Source organism: Hyla sarda, unplaced genomic scaffold, assembly GCF_029499605.1.
Source record: "Hyla sarda isolate aHylSar1 unplaced genomic scaffold, aHylSar1.hap1 scaffold_973, whole genome shotgun sequence".
In the NCBI taxonomy this organism is placed as follows: domain Eukaryota; kingdom Metazoa; phylum Chordata; class Amphibia; order Anura; family Hylidae; genus Hyla; species Hyla sarda.
The window spans coordinates 15,052-31,557 of NW_026611003.1; the positions used below are offsets into that span (position 1 = coordinate 15,052).

General features: G+C 48.6%; 4 non-coding genes and 1 pseudogene across 4 annotated transcripts; all 5 read right to left on the minus strand.

Moving 5' to 3' along the window:
* Positions 1-257: 257 nt before the first annotated feature.
* Positions 258-368, minus strand: LOC130351376 (U2 spliceosomal RNA; annotated as a pseudogene).
* A 7,719-nt stretch (positions 369-8,087) lies between these two features.
* Positions 8,088-8,278, minus strand: LOC130351381 (U2 spliceosomal RNA). The gene has a single exon (XR_008888097.1). It is a non-coding gene; the product is annotated as a U2 spliceosomal RNA (small nuclear RNA).
* Positions 8,279-10,360: 2,082 nt separating this feature from the next.
* On the minus strand, positions 10,361-10,551 carry LOC130351382 (U2 spliceosomal RNA). Its single transcript, XR_008888098.1, has one exon. It is a non-coding gene; the product is annotated as a U2 spliceosomal RNA (small nuclear RNA).
* Positions 10,552-12,635: 2,084 nt separating this feature from the next.
* On the minus strand, positions 12,636-12,826 carry LOC130351373 (U2 spliceosomal RNA). Its single transcript, XR_008888094.1, has one exon. It is a non-coding gene; the product is annotated as a U2 spliceosomal RNA (small nuclear RNA).
* A 2,090-nt stretch (positions 12,827-14,916) lies between these two features.
* On the minus strand, positions 14,917-15,107 carry LOC130351383 (U2 spliceosomal RNA). Its single transcript, XR_008888099.1, has one exon. It is a non-coding gene; the product is annotated as a U2 spliceosomal RNA (small nuclear RNA).
* Positions 15,108-16,506: the final 1,399 nt, after the last annotated feature.

Here is a 16,506-nt window from a genome sequence, read left to right on the forward strand (position 1 = left end):
AAGAGCTTGAACAAAATCTCTTCCACTACGAAAAATAAGCCTCTCTCCTTCTTCTCAGGGTCCAAAAGAGTAACACGAACTCCATTTCGTAGTCTGGCGTAGCTAGGTACACCTACAGCAGGATCTTCTGTCTTGCCAGCCTCCTCCATCACAGAACAAAACACCTCCCCTACTGCAAGCAGGTAGGTGGTGATCGCTCCTCGTTGCCCGGGGACTAAGCCGCTACCCTGATGTCAGCAAGGGGGTTTAGTCCCACCAAAAGATGGAACGATCCCCCAGGGAAAAGGAGCGGGTACCCCGGGCACCTTCCAGCCAGATCAAGCAAGCAAATACTACACTTGATCTTAGCCAAAAGGCCGAGAAGCGATAACCGTGAAAGGGGCGGGCCCAACAAGGTCCCCTTCATGGGCACTATCACTGCTTGCTGTCAGGGAGGCTGCCAGACAATTTTCCATGCACACTCTGGGCTGGGGGGCAGTCAACCACCAGTACACACAGCAGAACCTAAACCCATACCATTATTGCTAAGCAGCAAGACAGGGGCCCATTGCACTCCCACGGGGCCTTTTTAAATGCAATCCATAACCCGGATTTGCCAGGAACCCTTCTTACTCCTCCTACTTGCATGTGACACTGGGCTTAGGATCTGCATAGGAAACACACACACAAGCACACACCTACCTTTGTTGCCTGCAGATGCCTCCTTGGCTGTCCCCAAACGGTATCAAACCAACACCCACGGGAAGCTGTAAGCATAGAGGACATGCCTGCACCCCATTGGACTTACCTGTGTGGGTTAAATCCGGGTTATTTGACAACCTATGGCGGTGATGGTTCTGCTCAGGCAGAGCAGTGCTGATGCTCCTCATAAAGCTGTCGCTGCTGTGAAGGTTCTAGGTGACATCACAAATCCCTATGGTTACATACACAACAAAGCTGGGTTGTTGTTGTTTACACTCTGCAAGGCCTGTGGAAGTGAGTGACATCATAGCACTGTAGTTCTGAGGGTTCTAGATGGATGCAACAATCTCCTGTTGCTTCTATGAAGGCCATAATAGACGACATCACCAAACAGCTCCATAGTCACATACACAGCAAAGGAGAGATGTTGTTTACACCTAGTGATGTTGTCACGATGCCGGCTGGCAGGTAGTGGATCCTCTGTGCCAGAGAGGGATTGGCGTGGACCGTGCTAGTGGACCGGTTCTAAGCCACTACTGGTTTTCACCAGAGCCCGCCGCAAAGCGGGATGGTCTTGCTGCGGCGGTAGTGACCAGGTCGTATCCACTAGCAACGGCTCACCTCTCTGGCTGCTGAAGATAGGCGCGGTACAAGGGAGTAGGCAAAAGCAAGGTCGGACGTAGCAGAAGGTCGGGGCAGGCAGCAAGGATCGTAGTCAGGGGCAACGGCAGAAGGTCTGGAAACACAGGCAAGGAACACACAAGGAACGCTTTCACTGGCACTAAGGCAACAAGATCCGGCAAGGGAGTGCAGGGGAAGTGAGGTGATATAGGGAAGTGCACAGGTGAACACACTAATTGGAACCACTGCGCCAATCAGCGGCGCAGTGGCCCTTTAAATCGCAGAGACCTGGCGCGCGCGCGCCCTAGGGAGCGGGGCCGCGCGCGCCGGGACAGAACAGACGGAGAGCGAGTCAGGTAGGGGAGCCGGGGTGCGCATCGCGAGCGGGCGCTACCCGCATCGCGAATCGCATCCCGGCTGGCAGCGGAATCGCAGCGCCCCGGGTCAGAGGACGTGACCGGAGCGCTGCCGCGGGGAGAGTGAAGCGAGCGCTCCGGGGAGGAGCGGGGACCCGGAGCGCTCGGCGTAACAGTACCCCCCCCTTGGGTCTCCCCCTCTTCTTAGAGCCTGAGAACCTGAGGAGCAGACTTTTGTCTAGGATGTTGTCCTCAGGTTCCCAGGATCTCTCTTCAGGACCACAACCCTCCCAGTCCACTAAAAAAAAATTTCTCCCTCTGACCTTTTTGGCAGCTAAAATTTCTTTGACCGAGAAGATGTCCGAGGAGCCGGAAACAGGAGAGGGAGGAACAGATTTGGGAGAAAAACGGTTGAGGATGAGTGGTTTGAGAAGAGAGACGTGAAAGGCATTAGGGATACGAAGAGAGGGAGGAAGAAGAAGTTTATAAGAGACAGGATTAATTTGACACAAAATTTTGAAAGGACCAAGATAGCGTGGTCCCAACTTGTAGCTAGGGACACGGAAGCGGACATATTTAGCGGAGAGCCATACCTTGTCTCCAGGGGAAAAAACGGGGGGAGCTCTTCTTTTCTTATCCGCGAACTTCTTCATGCGTGATGAAGCCTGTAAGAGAGAATTTTGGGTCTCTCTCCATATGATGGAAAGGTCACGAGAAATTTCATCCACAGCGGGCAGACCAGAGGGCAAGGGAGTAGGGAGGGGGGGAAGAGGGTGACGGCCGTACACCACGAAAAATGGGGATTTGGAGGAAGACTCAGAGACCCTGAAGTTATACGAGAATTCGGCCCATGGGAGGAGATCTGCCCAGTCATCCTGGCGGGAGGAAACAAAATGTCGCAAATAATCACCCAAGATCTGGTTAATCCTTTCTACTTGTCCATTGGACTGGGGATGATATGCAGAAGAAAAATTTAATTTAATCTTGAGTTGTTTACAGAGAGCCCTCCAGAATTTAGACACGAATTGGACGCCTCTATCCGAGACAATCTGCGTAGGCAACCCGTGAAGACGAAAAATGTGTACAAAAAATTGTTTAGCCAACTGAGGCGCAGAAGGAAGACCAGGAAGAGGGATGAAATGTGCCATTTTGGAGAATCGATCAACGACCACCCAAATAACAGTGTTGCCACGGGAAGGGGGTAAATCAGTAATAAAATCCATACCAATCAGAGACCAAGGCTGTTCGGGGACAGGCAGAGGATGAAGAAAACCAGCGGGCTTCTGGCGAGGAGTCTTATCCCGGGCACAGATAGTGCAGGCTCGCACAAAATCCACAACATCCGTCTCCAGAGTCGGCCACCAATAGAAGCGGGAGATGAGTTGCACAGATTTCTTGATACCCGCATGACCTGCGAGATGGGAGGAGTGACCCCATTTGAGGATTCCGAGGTGTTGGCGAGGAGAAACAAAGGTCTTTCCTGGAGGAGTCTGCCTGATGGAGGCAGGAGAAGTGGAGATCAGGCAGTCAGGTGGAATGATGTGTTGCGGAGAGAGTTCAACTTCTGAGGCATCCGAGGAACGAGAGAGAGCATCGGCCCTAATGTTCTTATCGGCAGGACGAAAGTGAATCTCAAAATTAAATCGGGCAAAGAACAGAGACCACCGGGCCTGGCGAGGATTCAGCCGTTGGGCAGACTGGAGGTAGGAGAGGTTCTTGTGGTCGGTGTAGATAATAACAGGAGAACTTGATCCCTCCAGCAGATGCCTCCATTCCTCAAGTGCTAATTTAATGGCTAGAAGCTCTCGATCCCCGATGGAGTAGTTCCTCTCCGCTGGAGAGAAGGTCCTAGAGAAAAAACCACAAGTGACAGCATGCCCGGAAGAATTTTTTTGTAGAAGAACAGCTCCAGCTCCCACTGAGGAGGCATCAACCTCCAATAGGAAGGGTTTGGAAGGGTCAGGTCTGGAGAGGACGGGAGCCGAAGAAAAGGCAGACTTGAGTCGTTTAAAGGCGTCTTCTGCTTGAGGAGGCCAGGACTTGGGATCAGCATTTTTTTTGGTTAAAGCCACGATAGGAGCCACAATGGTAGAAAAATGTGGAATAAATTGCCTGTAATAATTGGCGAACCCCAAAAAGCGTTGGATAGCACGGAGTCCGGAGGGGCGTGGCCAATCTAAGACGGCAGAGAGTTTGTCTGGATCCATCTGTAGTCCCTGGCCAGAGACCAAATATCCTAGAAAAGGAAGAGATTGGCATTCAAACAGACATTTCTCAATTTTGGCATAGAGTTGGTTGTCACGAAGTCTCTGAAGAACCATACGGACATGCTGGCGGTGTTCTTCTAGATTGGCAGAAAAAATTAGGATATCGTCCAGATATACAACAACACAGGAGTATAACAGATCACGAAAAATTTCATTGACAAAGTCTTGGAAGACGGCAGGGGCGTTGCACAGTCCAAAGGGCATGACCAGATACTCAAAGTGTCCATCTCTGGTGTTAAATGCCGTTTTCCACTCGTCCCCCTCTCTGATGCGGATGAGGTTATAGGCGCCTCTTAAGTCCAATTTAGTGAAGATGTGGGCACCTTGGAGGCGATCAAAGAGTTCAGAGATGAGGGGTAAGGGGTAGCGGTTCTTAACCGTGATTTTATTAAGACCGCGGTAGTCAATGCAAGGACGTAGGGAGCCATCTTTTTTGGACACAAAGAAAAATCCGGCTCCGGCAGGAGAGGAGGATTTACGGATAAAGCCCTTTTTTAGATTCTCCTGGACGTATTCGGACATGGCAAGAGTCTCTGGGGCAGAGAGAGGATAAATTCTGCCCCGGGGTGGAGTAGTGCCCGGGAGGAGGTCGATAGGGCAATCATAAGGCCTGTGAGGAGGTAGAGTCTCAGCTTGTTTTTTGCAGAAAACATCCGCGAAGTCCATATAGGCCTTAGGGAGACCGGTTACTGGAGGAACCACAGAGTTACGGCAAGGGTTACTGGGAACCGGTTTTAGACAGTTCTTGGAACAAGAGGACCCCCAACTCTTGATCTCCCCAGTGGACCAATCCAGGGTAGGGGAATGAAGTTGAAGCCAGGGAAGTCCAAGGAGAATTTCCGAGGTGCAATTGGGGAGGACCAAAAGTTCAATCCTCTCATGATGAGATCCGATGCTCATAAGAAGGGGCTCCGTGCGGAAACGTATGGAACAGTCCAATCTTTCATTATTTACACAATTGATGTAGAGGGGTCTGGCGAGACTGGTCACCGGGATGTTGAACCTGTTGACGAGAGAGGCCAAAATAAAATTTCCTGCAGATCCAGAGTCCAAGAAGGCCACTGTAGAGAAGGAGAAGGCAGAGGCAGACATCCGCACAGGCACAGTAAGACGTGGAGAAGCAGAGTAGACATCAAGGACTGTCTCACCTTTGTGCGGAGTCAGCGTACGTCTTTCCAGGCGGGGAGGACGGATAGGACAATCTCTCAGGAAGTGTTCGGTACTAGCACAGTACAGGCAGAGGTTCTCCATACGGCGTCGTGTCCTCTCTTGAGGTGTCAGGCGAGACCGGTCGACCTGCATAGCCTCCACGGCGGGAGGCACAGGAACAGATTGCAGGGGACCAGAGGAGAGAGGAGCCGAGGAGAAGAAACGCCTCGTGCGAACAGAGTCCATATCTTGGCGGAGTTCCTGACGCCTTTCGGAAAAACGCATGTCAATGCGAGTGGCTAGGTGAATAAGTTCATGTAGATTAGCAGGAATTTCTCGTGCGGCCAGAACATCTTTAATGTTGCTGGATAGGCCTTTTTTGAAGGTCGCGCAGAGGGCCTCATTATTCCAGGACAATTCTGAAGCAAGAGTACGGAATTGTACGGCATACTCGCCAACGGAAGAATTACCCTGGACCAGGTTCAACAGGGCAGTCTCAGCAGAAGAGGCTCGGGCAGGTTCCTCAAAGACACTTCGGATTTCCGAGAAGAAGGAGTGTACAGAGGCAGTGACGGGGTCATTGCGGTCCCAGAGCGGTGTGGCCCATGACAGGGCTTTTCCGGACAGAAGGCTGACTACGAAAGCCACCTTAGACCTTTCAGTGGGAAACAGGTCCGACATCATCTCCAGATGCAGGGAACATTGGGAAAGAAAGCCACGGCAAAACTTAGAGTCCCCATCAAATTTATCCGGCAAGGATAAGCGTATCCCAGGAGCGGCCACTCGCTGCGGAGGAGGTGCAGGAGCTGGCGGAGGAGATGACTGCTGAAGCTGTGGTAGTAACTGTTGTAGCATAACGGTCAGTTGAGACAGCTGTTGGCCTTGTTGCGCTATCTGTTGTGACTGCTGGGCGACCACCGTGGTGAGGTCAGCGACAACTGGCAGAGGAACTTCAGCGGGATCCATGGCCGGATCTACTGTCACGATGCCGGCTGGCAGGTAGTGGATCCTCTGTGCCAGAGAGGGATTGGCGTGGACCGTGCTAGTGGACCGGTTCTAAGCCACTACTGGTTTTCACCAGAGCCCGCCGCAAAGCGGGATGGTCTTGCTGCGGCGGTAGTGACCAGGTCGTATCCACTAGCAACGGCTCACCTCTCTGGCTGCTGAAGATAGGCGCGGTACAAGGTAGTAGGCAAAAGCAAGGTCGGACGTAGCAGAAGGTCGGGGCAGGCAGCAAGGATCGTAGTCAGGGGCAACGGCAGAAGGTCTGGAAACACAGGCAAGGAACACACAAGGAACGCTTTCACTGGCACTAAGGCAACAAGATCCGGCAAGGGAGTGCAGGGGAAGTGAGGTGATATAGGGAAGTGCACAGGTGAACACACTAATTGGAACCACTGCGCCAATCAGCGGCGCAGTGGCCCTTTAAATCGCAGAGACCCGGCGCGCGCGCGCCCTAGGGAGCGGGGCCGCGCGCGCCGGGACAGAACAGACGGAGAGCGAGTCAGGTAGGGGAGCCGGGGTGCGCATCGCGAGCGGGCGCTACCCGCATCGCGAATCGCATCCCGGCTGGCAGCGGAATCGCAGCGCCCCGGGTCAGAGGACGTGACCGGAGCGCTGCCGCGGGGAGAGTGAAGCGAGCGCTCCGGGGAGGAGCGGGGACCCGGAGCGCTCGGCGTAACAGATGTCAGTGGTATTGAGTGACATCACAGCACAGTGCTAAGGCTCCTGGGCCTGGACACAGCAGCGGCTGCAATATCTCAACGGAGAATACGTTTATATATATGTGTGTGTGTGCGCGTATATATATATATATATATATATATATATATATATATATATATATTTCTCCGCCGAAATCACTTTTAAACCCATTTCCACCTTTTTTTCCCTTCTCTTCCTCTTACTTTTTTTTCACGTTTTTTTACGTTTTTCTCCTTTTCGCCTCTTTTCTGGGCGTATTATTCTTCTTTTTCTTCTTTTTTTTCGTCTAATGCATACCCCATCAGTGCAGCAATGCTTATTCAATACCGCCAGCAGATGGAGACACTGGGGGATAATTTTCTAAGGATTTATACTGATTTTTCCTGTCTGAATTTGTCGCACAGAAAGTTGCAGGCCAAATATGTGTGACATTTCTGCGACTTTAGCTTCTAGAGCATTTTTACAACATTATACATAGGTGCTGAATACATAAAAAGCGACTGTTCAGCGACAGACAAGTCGCATCGGCTGAAAGTAGGCCAGAATGTCAGTCCATGTTGGAGCAGGTTTAGATACAGTCTAAAGTATAGATCTCAAAGTCTGTGCACAGAATTTAGCAAGGGCCTCGCACCTTCTGATGCATCAGGTAGGTGCACAATAGCATAGCCTAACCCTCTGTACTTTGGTCTATATTGATGCGGGACATAGACAGCCAGCTGATGACCAATCCATTAGTGCAATGGATGGCTGGAAGCATTTGTCTTTGCCTTTGCAATACCACAGAAGCAATGCATGGTCAATGTACAGCAATGACACACCTGTGTGAACAGCCAGGAGACCCCCCCCCCCCCCATGTTATGTTACATAGTTACATAGTTAGTACGGTCGAAAAAAGACATATGTCCATCAAGTTCAACCAGGGAATTAAGGGGTAGGGGTGTGGCGCGATATTGGGGAAGGGATGAGATTTTATATTTCTTCATAAGCATTAATCTTATTTTGTCAATTAGGAACATTCAGCACCCACCCGCTATCAAGGCAGCTGCCTATCATGTCATGCCCTACCTGCACAGGTGTGCTGGCTACTCAAATGATCCAATTAAGGAGGCCATTTAGTCAGCAGCAGCAGAAGTCCTGTGCCTGGACGCTCCAACAGCGGCCAGACACAAGCAGAAGCAGCAGAAGCAGCAGCAGCAGCACCACCTTTTGTTTTTTGGCTGCAGCAGCAAGGCCCACAGGGCTGGCTAGCTGGCTAGCCAGCAAGCAGGTAGCAATGAAAGTAGGAATCTTTCTTTTTAACCCTGTAAGGGGGTGGTGCACTGTACCCGAAGATACTGCCATATCGGGTCAATGCATAGGGCGACGGAAGCAAGCTTCGAAATCGGCCCCCGTTCTCAAAAATCCATTTAATATATGGTCCCCAGATAGGGGACGTATCAGATATTAAACTGATAAGAACAGATACTACACTTGATCTTAGCCAAAAGGCCGAGAAGCGATAACCGTGAAAGGGGCGGGCCCAACAAGGTCCCCTTCATGGGCACTATCACTGCTTGCTGTCAGGGAGGCTGCCAGACAATTTTCCATGCACACTCTGGGCTGGGGGGCAGTCAACCACCAGTACACACAGCAGAACCTAAACCCATACCATTATTGCTAAGCAGCAAGACAGGGGCCCATTGCACTCCCACGGGGCCTTTTTAAATGCAATCCATAACCCGGATTTGCCAGGAACCCTTCTTACTCCTCCTACTTGCATGTGACACTGGGCTTAGGATCTGCATAGGAAACACACACACAAGCACACACCTACCTTTGTTGCCTGCAGATGCCTCCTTGGCTGTCCCCAAACGGTATCAAACCAACACCCACGGGAAGCTGTAAGCATAGAGGACATGCCTGCACCCCATTGGACTTACCTGTGTGGGTTAAATCCGGGTTATTTGACAACCTATGGCGGTGATGGTTCTGCTCAGGCAGAGCAGTGCTGATGCTCCTCATAAAGCTGTCGCTGCTGTGAAGGTTCTAGGTGACATCACAAATCCCTATGGTTACATACACAACAAAGCTGGGTTGTTGTTGTTTACACTCTGCAAGGCCTGTGGAAGTGAGTGACATCATAGCACTGTAGTTCTGAGGGTTCTAGATGGATGCAACAATCTCCTGTTGCTTCTATGAAGGCCATAATAGACGACATCACCAAACAGCTCCATAGTCACATACACAGCAAAGGAGAGATGTTGTTTACACCTAGTGATGTCAGTGGTATTGAGTGACATCACAGCACAGTGCTAAGGCTCCTGGGCCTGGACACAGCAGCGGCTGCAATATCTCAACGGAGAATACGTTTATATATATGTGTGTGTGTGCGCGTATATATATATATATATATATATATATATATATATATATTTCTCCGCCGAAATCACTTTTAAACCCATTTCCACCTTTTTTTCCCTTCTCTTCCTCTTACTTTTTTTTCACGTTTTTTTACGTTTTTCTCCTTTTCGCCTCTTTTCTGGGCGTATTATTCTTCTTTTTCTTCTTTTTTTTCGTCTAATGCATACCCCATCAGTGCAGCAATGCTTATTCAATACCGCCAGCAGATGGAGACACTGGGGGATAATTTTCTAAGGATTTATACTGATTTTTCCTGTCTGAATTTGTCGCACAGAAAGTTGCAGGCCAAATATGTGTGACATTTCTGCGACTTTAGCTTCTAGAGCATTTTTACAACATTATACATAGGTGCTGAATACATAAAAAGCGACTGTTCAGCGACAGACAAGTCGCATCGGCTGAAAGTAGGCCAGAATGTCAGTCCATGTTGGAGCAGGTTTAGATACAGTCTAAAGTATAGATCTCAAAGTCTGTGCACAGAATTTAGCAAGGGCCTCGCACCTTCTGATGCATCAGGTAGGTGCACAATAGCATAGCCTAACCCTCTGTACTTTGGTCTATATTGATGCGGGACATAGACAGCCAGCTGATGACCAATCCATTAGTGCAATGGATGGCTGGAAGCATTTGTCTTTGCCTTTGCAATACCACAGAAGCAATGCATGGTCAATGTACAGCAATGACACACCTGTGTGAACAGCCAGGAGACCCCCCCCCCCCCCCCCATGTTATGTTACATAGTTACATAGTTAGTACGGTCGAAAAAAGACATATGTCCATCAAGTTCAACCAGGGAATTAAGGGGTAGGGGTGTGGCGCGATATTGGGGAAGGGATGAGATTTTATATTTCTTCATAAGCATTAATCTTATTTTGTCAATTAGGAACATTCAGCACCCACCCGCTATCAAGGCAGCTGCCTATCATGTCATGCCCTACCTGCACAGGTGTGCTGGCTACTCAAATGATCCAATTAAGGAGGCCATTTAGTCAGCAGCAGCAGAAGTCCTGTGCCTGGACGCTCCAACAGCGGCCAGACACAAGCAGAAGCAGCAGAAGCAGCAGCAGCAGCACCACCTTTTGTTTTTTGGCTGCAGCAGCAAGGCCCACAGGGCTGGCTAGCTGGCTAGCCAGCAAGCAGGTAGCAATGAAAGTAGGAATCTTTCTTTTTAACCCTGTAAGGGGGTGGTGCACTGTACCCGAAGATACTGCCATATCGGGTCAATGCATAGGGCGACGGAAGCAAGCTTCGAAATCGGCCCCCGTTCTCAAAAATCCATTTAATATATGGTCCCCAGATAGGGGACGTATCAGATATTAAACTGATAAGAACAGATACTACACTTGATCTTAGCCAAAAGGCCGAGAAGCGATAACCGTGAAAGGGGCGGGCCCAACAAGGTCCCCTTCATGGGCACTATCACTGCTTGCTGTCAGGGAGGCTGCCAGACAATTTTCCATGCACACTCTGGGCTGGGGGGCAGTCAACCACCAGTACACACAGCAGAACCTAAACCCATACCATTATTGCTAAGCAGCAAGACAGGGGCCCATTGCACTCCCACGGGGCCTTTTTAAATGCAATCCATAACCCGGATTTGCCAGGAACCCTTCTTACTCCTCCTACTTGCATGTGACACTGGGCTTAGGATCTGCATAGGAAACACACACACAAGCACACACCTACCTTTGTTGCCTGCAGATGCCTCCTTGGCTGTCCCCAAACGGTATCAAACCAACACCCACGGGAAGCTGTAAGCATAGAGGACATGCCTGCACCCCATTGGACTTACCTGTGTGGGTTAAATCCGGGTTATTTGACAACCTATGGCGGTGATGGTTCTGCTCAGGCAGAGCAGTGCTGATGCTCCTCATAAAGCTGTCGCTGCTGTGAAGGTTCTAGGTGACATCACAAATCCCTATGGTTACATACACAACAAAGCTGGGTTGTTGTTGTTTACACTCTGCAAGGCCTGTGGAAGTGAGTGACATCATAGCACTGTAGTTCTGAGGGTTCTAGATGGATGCAACAATCTCCTGTTGCTTCTATGAAGGCCATAATAGACGACATCACCAAACAGCTCCATAGTCACATACACAGCAAAGGAGAGATGTTGTTTACACCTAGTGATGTCAGTGGTATTGAGTGACATCACAGCACAGTGCTAAGGCTCCTGGGCCTGGACACAGCAGCGGCTGCAATATCTCAACGGAGAATACGTTTATATATATGTGTGTGTGTGCGCGTATATATATATATATATATATATATATATATATATATATATATATATTTCTCCGCCGAAATCACTTTTAAACCCATTTCCACCTTTTTTTCCCTTCTCTTCCTCTTACTTTTTTTTCACGTTTTTTTACGTTTTTCTCCTTTTCGCCTCTTTTCTGGGCGTATTATTCTTCTTTTTCTTCTTTTTTTTCGTCTAATGCATACCCCATCAGTGCAGCAATGCTTATTCAATACCGCCAGCAGATGGAGACACTGGGGGATAATTTTCTAAGGATTTATACTGATTTTTCCTGTCTGAATTTGTCGCACAGAAAGTTGCAGGCCAAATATGTGTGACATTTCTGCGACTTTAGCTTCTAGAGCATTTTTACAACATTATACATAGGTGCTGAATACATAAAAAGCGACTGTTCAGCGACAGACAAGTCGCATCGGCTGAAAGTAGGCCAGAATGTCAGTCCATGTTGGAGCAGGTTTAGATACAGTCTAAAGTATAGATCTCAAAGTCTGTGCACAGAATTTAGCAAGGGCCTCGCACCTTCTGATGCATCAGGTAGGTGCACAATAGCATAGCCTAACCCTCTGTACTTTGGTCTATATTGATGCGGGACATAGACAGCCAGCTGATGACCAATCCATTAGTGCAATGGATGGCTGGAAGCATTTGTCTTTGCCTTTGCAATACCACAGAAGCAATGCATGGTCAATGTACAGCAATGACACACCTGTGTGAACAGCCAGGAGACCCCCCCCCCCATGTTATGTTACATAGTTACATAGTTAGTACGGTCGAAAAAAGACATATGTCCATCAAGTTCAACCAGGGAATTAAGGGGTAGGGGTGTGGCGCGATATTGGGGAAGGGATGAGATTTTATATTTCTTCATAAGCATTAATCTTATTTTGTCAATTAGGAACATTCAGCACCCACCCGCTATCAAGGCAGCTGCCTATCATGTCATGCCCTACCTGCACAGGTGTGCTGGCTACTCAAATGATCCAATTAAGGAGGCCATTTAGTCAGCAGCAGCAGAAGTCCTGTGCCTGGACGCTCCAACAGCGGCCAGACACAAGCAGAAGCAGCAGAAGCAGCAGCAGCAGCACCACCTTTTGTTTTTTGGCTGCAGCAGCAAGGCCCACAGGGCTGGCTAGCTGGCTAGCCAGCAAGCAGGTAGCAATGAAAGTAGGAATCTTTCTTTTTAACCCTGTAAGGGGGTGGTGCACTGTACCCGAAGATACTGCCATATCGGGTCAATGCATAGGGCGACGGAAGCAAGCTTCGAAATCGGCCCCCGGTCTCAAAAATCCATTTAATATATGGTCCCCAGATAGGGGACGTATCAGATATTAAACTGATAAGAACAGATACTACACTTGATCTTAGCCAAAAGGCCGAGAAGCGATAACCGTGAAAGGGGCGGGCCCAACAAGGTCCCCTTCATGGGCACTATCACTGCTTGCTGTCAGGGAGGCTGCCAGACAATTTTCCATGCACACTCTGGGCTGGGGGGCAGTCAACCACCAGTACACACAGCAGAACCTAAACCCATACCATTATTGCTAAGCAGCAAGACAGGGGCCCATTGCACTCCCACGGGGCCTTTTTAAATGCAATCCATAACCCGGATTTGCCAGGAACCCTTCTTACTCCTCCTACTTGCATGTGACACTGGGCTTAGGATCTGCATAGGAAACACACACACAAGCACACACCTACCTTTGTTGCCTGCAGATGCCTCCTTGGCTGTCCCCAAACGGTATCAAACCAACACCCACGGGAAGCTGTAAGCATAGAGGACATGCCTGCACCCCATTGGACTTACCTGTGTGGGTTAAATCCGGGTTATTTGACAACCTATGGCGGTGATGGTTCTGCTCAGGCAGAGCAGTGCTGATGCTCCTCATAAAGCTGTCGCTGCTGTGAAGGTTCTAGGTGACATCACAAATCCCTATGGTTACATACACAACAAAGCTGGGTTGTTGTTGTTTACACTCTGCAAGGCCTGTGGAAGTGAGTGACATCATAGCACTGTAGTTCTGAGGGTTCTAGATGGATGCAACAATCTCCTGTTGCTTCTATGAAGGCCATAATAGACGACATCACCAAACAGCTCCATAGTCACATACACAGCAAAGGAGAGATGTTGTTTACACCTAGTGATGTCAGTGGTATTGAGTGACATCACAGCACAGTGCTAAGGCTCCTGGGCCTGGACACAGCAGCGGCTGCAATATCTCAACGGAGAATACGTTTATATATATGTGTGTGTGTGCGCGTATATATATATATATATATATATATATATATATATATATATATTTCTCCGCCGAAATCACTTTTAAACCCATTTCCACCTTTTTTTCCCTTCTCTTCCTCTTACTTTTTTTTCACGTTTTTTTACGTTTTTCTCCTTTTCGCCTCTTTTCTGGGCGTATTATTCTTCTTTTTCTTCTTTTTTTTCGTCTAATGCATACCCCATCAGTGCAGCAATGCTTATTCAATACCGCCAGCAGATGGAGACACTGGGGGATAATTTTCTAAGGATTTATACTGATTTTTCCTGTCTGAATTTGTCGCACAGAAAGTTGCAGGCCAAATATGTGTGACATTTCTGCGACTTTAGCTTCTAGAGCATTTTTACAACATTATACATAGGTGCTGAATACATAAAAAGCGACTGTTCAGCGACAGACAAGTCGCATCGGCTGAAAGTAGGCCAGAATGTCAGTCCATGTTGGAGCAGGTTTAGATACAGTCTAAAGTATAGATCTCAAAGTCTGTGCACAGAATTTAGCAAGGGCCTCGCACCTTCTGATGCATCAGGTAGGTGCACAATAGCATAGCCTAACCCTCTGTACTTTGGTCTATATTGATGCGGGACATAGACAGCCAGCTGATGACCAATCCATTAGTGCAATGGATGGCTGGAAGCATTTGTCTTTGCCTTTGCAATACCACAGAAGCAATGCATGGTCAATGTACAGCAATGACACACCTGTGTGAACAGCCAGGAGACCCCCCCCCCCCCCCCCCCCCATGTTATGTTACATAGTTACATAGTTAGTACGGTCGAAAAAAGACATATGTCCATCAAGTTCAACCAGGGAATTAAGGGGTAGGGGTGTGGCGCGATATTGGGGAAGGGATGAGATTTTATATTTCTTCATAAGCATTAATCTTATTTTGTCAATTAGGAACATTCAGCACCCACCCGCTATCAAGGCAGCTGCCTATCATGTCATGCCCTACCTGCACAGGTGTGCTGGCTACTCAAATGATCCAATTAAGGAGGCCATTTAGTCAGCAGCAGCAGAAGTCCTGTGCCTGGACGCTCCAACAGCGGCCAGACACAAGCAGAAGCAGCAGAAGCAGCAGCAGCAGCACCACCTTTTGTTTTTTGGCTGCAGCAGCAAGGCCCACAGGGCTGGCTAGCTGGCTAGCCAGCAAGCAGGTAGCAATGAAAGTAGGAATCTTTCTTTTTAACCCTGTAAGGGGGTGGTGCACTGTACCCGAAGATACTGCCATATCGGGTCAATGCATAGGGCGACGGAAGCAAGCTTCGAAATCGGCCCCCGTTCTCAAAAATCCATTTAATATATGGTCCCCAGATAGGGGACGTATCAGATATTAAACTGATAAGAACAGATACTACACTTGATCTTAGCCAAAAGGCCGAGAAGCGATAACCGTGAAAGGGGCGGGCCCAACAAGGTCCCCTTCATGGGCACTATCACTGCTTGCTGTCAGGGAGGCTGCCAGACAATTTTCCATGCACACTCTGGGCTGGGGGGCAGTCAACCACCAGTACACACAGCAGAACCTAAACCCATACCATTATTGCTAAGCAGCAAGACAGGGGCCCATTGCACTCCCACGGGGCCTTTTTAAATGCAATCCATAACCCGGATTTGCCAGGAACCCTTCTTACTCCTCCTACTTGCATGTGACACTGGGCTTAGGATCTGCATAGGAAACACACACACAAGCACACACCTACCTTTGTTGCCTGCAGATGCCTCCTTGGCTGTCCCCAAACGGTATCAAACCAACACCCACGGGAAGCTGTAAGCATAGAGGACATGCCTGCACCCCATTGGACTTACCTGTGTGGGTTAAATCCGGGTTATTTGACAACCTATGGCGGTGATGGTTCTGCTCAGGCAGAGCAGTGCTGATGCTCCTCATAAAGCTGTCGCTGCTGTGAAGGTTCTAGGTGACATCACAAATCCCTATGGTTACATACACAACAAAGCTGGGTTGTTGTTGTTTACACTCTGCAAGGCCTGTGGAAGTGAGTGACATCATAGCACTGTAGTTCTGAGGGTTCTAGATGGATGCAACAATCTCCTGTTGCTTCTATGAAGGCCATAATAGACGACATCACCAAACAGCTCCATAGTCACATACACAGCAAAGGAGAGATGTTGTTTACACCTAGTGATGTCAGTGGTATTGAGTGACATCACAGCACAGTGCTAAGGCTCCTGGGCCTGGACACAGCAGCGGCTGCAATATCTCAACGGAGAATACGTTTATATATATGTGTGTGTGTGCGCGTATATATATATATATATATATATATATATATATATATATATATATATTTCTCCGCCGAAATCACTTTTAAACCCATTTCCACCTTTTTTTCCCTTCTCTTCCTCTTACTTTTTTTTCACGTTTTTTTACGTTTTTCTCCTTTTTTCTGGGCGTATTATTCTTCTTTTTCTTCTTTTTTTTCGTCTAATGCATACCCCATCAGTGCAGCAATGCTTATTCAATACCGCCAGCAGATGGAGACACTGGGGGATAATTTTCTAAGGATTTATACTGATTTTTCCTGTCTGAATTTGTCGCACAGAAAGTTGCAGGCCAAATATGTGTGACATTTCTGCGACTTTAGCTTCTAGAGCATTTTTACAACATTATACATAGGTGCTGAATACATAAAAAGCGACTGTTCAGCGACAGACAAGTCGCATCGGCTGAAAGTAGGCCAGAATGTCAGTCCATGTTGGAGCAGGTTTAGATACAGTCTAAAGTATAGATCTCAAAGTCTGTGCACAGAATTTAGCAAGGGCCTCGC